General features: G+C 39.3%; 1 non-coding gene across 1 annotated transcript; it reads left to right on the plus strand.

Moving 5' to 3' along the window:
• The first annotated feature begins 480 nt into the window (after window positions 1–480).
• Window positions 481–587, plus strand: LOC131222064 (small nucleolar RNA R71). The gene has a single exon (XR_009159772.1). It is a non-coding gene; the product is annotated as a small nucleolar RNA R71 (small nucleolar RNA).
• Window positions 588–4,677: the final 4,090 nt, after the last annotated feature.

The following is a 4,677-nucleotide window of genomic DNA, read 5'->3' on the forward strand; positions in this document are numbered from 1 at the left end:
TGGATGATTTTTTCAACCAGGATTGTACATATTAGAGGTGGCTCCATTGAAAGGTCTTTGATAATTATTTACGGCATTGGATTGTTCATTTAACACTTCTCGAAAGGCGGGTATCGTAGGACAATTTTCAGTTGTATGAATGTTGCAATCACAGATGCTGCAAACACTTTCATTAACCTTATCCTTCTTTCCTTCCATGGCCTCAACTTTTCTTATGAGCGTATTCACTTTATACTTGAGATCGTCCTCTTCTTTCAAGTGATACAATCCACCTTTCTCCTTAGATTGAGTCGGCCTAGACGTGGTGTTCGATTTTGTGTAATAATCCATGATTGTGTTTTTTCAGCAAGACTATCGAGGTAATCCCATACCTCGTCGACATTTTTATTAATGAATTCTCCATTACACATAGTCTCGACCATTTGGCACATGAAAGATGTCAGTCCATCATAGAAAAAATTTGTGATGCGTCATGTTTCAAAGCCGTGTTGTGGGCATGAACTGACCAAATCCTTGAACCTTTCCCAACATTGGTAAAATGTTTCATCCTCCTTTTGGGTGAAGTTCATGATTGCTTTTCTAAGGGTAATCGTTTTATGATATGGAAAAAATTTCTTTATAAATTCCCTTTGCATATCATTCCATGTGCCAATGGATCTAGGACGCAGTGAATGTAACCACGTCTTAACCTTCTCCTTTAAGGAAAAAGGAAAGAGTCTTAGCCTAACTGTGTCCTCAGACACATTTTGAAAAGATAAAGTGGCTATGATCTCATCAAACTCTTTCAAATGTAGATATGGTTCTTCAGATTCAAGCCCATGGAACTTAGGAAGGAGTTGGATAACCCCTGGCTTGATGTCCATATGTCCTGTATTTTTGAGAAAAATCATGCATGAGGGCATACTCACCCCCGCTGGTTGTAAATAATCTCGTAAAGTACGAGGCGGGGGTGCTTGATACACCTCATTCTCATCCTGAATGTCCTCCACCCTGGGTTGAGGTAGAAGAGGTTGGTTCTCAGCCATCACTTCAATTAACTTAGGGATTTCGAGTGGTATTTAGTCCTGCGATAGATAGTTAACCCCTCAACCAATCTTCCTTCAGTTAAGAGACGTCGAGTGTTGTCACGGGCTCACTTGGGCATGAAACACTCGCAGCCCTCAATCAAATTCGAAACCTAATCCTAAGAAAGGAAAAGAAATCTAAAAAGAAAGAGCGGGTTGGAAAGAAGTTACCAAATTGGAGTCCCTAAGTTAAAAACCTGCAAAAGAAAACAAAACAAGTCAGTTTCTAAAGAGGAGGTCTAGAATTAGAAAATTCTTAAAAAGAAAGATAGAAGTAGACTAGTTTCTTAAAGAAGAAATTCCTAAAGGAAAGTGGAAATTTCAAAAATAAATTAGGAAAGTCCTAAACTAGAAAGTAAGTTACTAAAAGAGATCTGAAAAATTGAAAGTAGAGAAAGAACTTACCGAATTAGAAATTTCTATCTTAAAAGCCTACAAAATAGGAAAGTTAGCTTCAAAACAAAAATTCGACAAGTAGAAAATTTCTAAAAATAAATTAGGAAACAAAGTTAAATTCTAAAAGAGTTAGAATTAGAAAGTTACTAAAAATAAAAATAGAAAGTTAATTTCTAAAAAGGAAAGTTCCAGAATTAGAAAGTTTCTAGAAATAAATAAATAAATAAATAAAAACTTAAACCTAAAGTTAGAAAAATCCTAATCTTAAACTATTCCTAAACCTAGTTAATTTTAGAAAACGAAACCGTCAGTCCCCGGCAACGGCGCCAAAAACTTGTTCACTACCCAAGTATAGGGTTGTGATGTAGTAATAAACTCAGTAAGATCGAGGTCGAATCCCAAGGGATTAAAACCTGTAAGTAATCTGAAAATAACTAGAACTAGAACTAGACTAAGATGAAATCTAAATCAGGTAAATATGAGTGAATAATGGTGGAATAGGAAACTAAAATTTGTAGAAATCAAAGGTGAGAAACTAGGGATTCAGAGGATCCACTTGTAGAGATCAGGGAGATTTATGCTTGATACATGAACTCAACTAGACTTCTAGTCCCATCTTCATCCAGTTGGAAGATATACCACTAAAACACAATCTGAACTTCTTTTGATCTAGTTTTCAAAGAGATGAAAGTATGGGAATTAGAGTTGATTCTGTCACAAAACCATGCCCATGAGATAAAGTAAACAATAGAACTAAACTAATTCACAACCAATCAAAAGATGTATGAATGTTAAGAAGGATTCCGTCATCCAACCATGTCCAAGGGGCAATGGTGAACAACAGGGCTTCCTAATTTTACAACAAAAAAATAAGGGAAAGAAAATACTCAAAGCCATCGCAAATCCATTGTAATTTAAGTCACAACAAACCATTAAAAATTGAAAGCATTCCTATTAATCAACTAGAACCAAACGTCAGTCGTAAATATGAATCCAAGACATAAAATCGCCTCATCACGCTACAAGCTTCACCTCTTAGCCCTAGCTAAGAGGTTTAGCCAACCATGATTGGGCTAATTCTCAAACAATTCATAAATAATAAAAAGAAAAACTAATCAAACCAGCAACTGAAGAACTCTCCCTTTTTCTGCCGTCCAAACGTCCCCCCATAGATTGGATCCCCCGGCCTCTTTTTTTCTCTTTCCTTTATAGCAGGAGAGGTCGGCTGGGAGGTGCTGAAACTTCATGCAGAAGTTTTCCTTACGCAGCAGCACGTAGTTTAGGAAATACGAAATTTTTACAGTTTGCGCAGAACCTATTTCGGCAGCCAAGAAAACAGCACCGATACTCCCTCTTTCCTATCTTTCTTTCCAAAGAAACAATGTCCCTTAGGGAATTTTGGGATGAGATACATGATGGACGGTCTGGATTACTGATCCGATCACGGACAGTGGCCCAAAATCGCCCAAAATTTTTGGATTACCTAGACGCGTGTATAGCCTACCAGGACATGCTGACGTGTTCGGTGGGCCCCGTAGTGATGTTTTTGATGAAATCCACCCCATCCATCAAATTCCTCTCGATTTTTTGGTCGAAATGGACTGGTTTTTGTCGAGTTTTGGTGTGGTCCATTGATATTTTTCTTCCACCGTTCATCCTGCGTTTGATCATGATCCTCGTGCGTATACGTGTATGAGGTCAAAATTCCACCTAGATGAGGGTTTTGGTTACCTTCCGGGATGAATGAATGGTGTGGATTGTAGAAATGTGAGCGGAATGGGTCCCACTACACAAAACTCACGGACGGCGTCCATCCGTTGTTGTCTTTCCGCAGGAGAGAGCTTTGAGTCGGTCAGCGTGCACTGATCGACTTTGGGAGATCCGGTGCATGGCCGGTGAAAGCGTAATATGTACACGCATGTGTACATGTGGGGTCCACCGTGATCTTTTTGAGACATCTGCTCCATCCATCCATTTTGCCATCTCATTTTAACCGTGAGAACCAAATTTGAAGTGTATCCTGATAGCAGGTGGGCCCCATATCACTGTTTTGGTGGCTGATCTATCCGTTGGGCCACTTCCACAGGAATCCGAGGGTTGAAATTTGACATGTACGGTTCATTTATGGTCCTCAGGCCACATATGGAGTTTCGAGCCGATCAGTTGGTGGGAACCCTATGATCTTACATTTTGGATGTCTTTTAGGCCTGTTTAAGATGAGTGGCTGGAATTTCTCTGATCTCTGGCATGTAAATCCTCGATCTTGGTCCCATGGAGCCCCGTCCAATGCCTTGGTGATGCTTGCGCTTTAAATCCATGCTTTTAGCATCCTTTCCCGTCCACGCTCCTAGATTCACCTTACATCACAAACACGATAAAATAAACCGTTAAGCGGTGTTATGTTCGTAAATCCGGGTAGTAATTGGGGTATAATATGCAATATTCGACCCTCAACATTACACATACAACTAGTATAAACACACGACCATCAATCATGGCAAACACACTTTCAAATTTCATACATAAACGATCCTTTCTACGAATACATGGAATACACTAAACTCAATATAATTCATATATATCTGAAACATGAAATAAACATCATATTTGGCATGTGAAATAGCACCCACGTCAGTAATAAATCATTAAACGACATTGAAAGTCTTGAAAACGATAACCTAAATGTTTATATTCTGCACCTTATGCCGGTAAATACGTAACAAATTCGTTTTAGACACTTAGTCTTTGTCAACGGTGGATTGGCAACCTATAGCATGAATTAGGTTAGCTATTTCATAACTTACACTACCTAAAATCCTAAGACAGATTAGGGTTAGGTTTTCTTACCCAAGTACGTTGTCGAAAACGCCTGATTTGTGATACAGATAGGGTGGCTAAGTGCGTTGAGCAACGGGATCAAATCCCAGGATGAATCTCCAACTCTCTCTCTCTCTCTCTCTCTCTCTCTCTCTCTCTCTCTCTTTCCTTTCCTTTTCCTCTCCTCTCTTTCTTAGGGTTTAAAATTTGTATGGAATATAAGAGACGGTTTAAGGCCCTTATATAGGCCCATAACTGATGGGAATGGCCCCAGGGCCACAGTATACTTAGGTTATGTCCAAAGATCGGCCATTCCGATCCAACGGAGCACTTTTGGGGCCTCCTTTTCTGCGTGCGATCGGACTTAAGTTCACTGACCTTAGATCTAAGTCAGTCTGAG

The sequence above is a fragment of the Magnolia sinica genome, chromosome 12 (assembly GCF_029962835.1).
Source record: "Magnolia sinica isolate HGM2019 chromosome 12, MsV1, whole genome shotgun sequence".
Classification (NCBI taxonomy): Eukaryota; Viridiplantae; Streptophyta; class Magnoliopsida; order Magnoliales; family Magnoliaceae; genus Magnolia; species Magnolia sinica.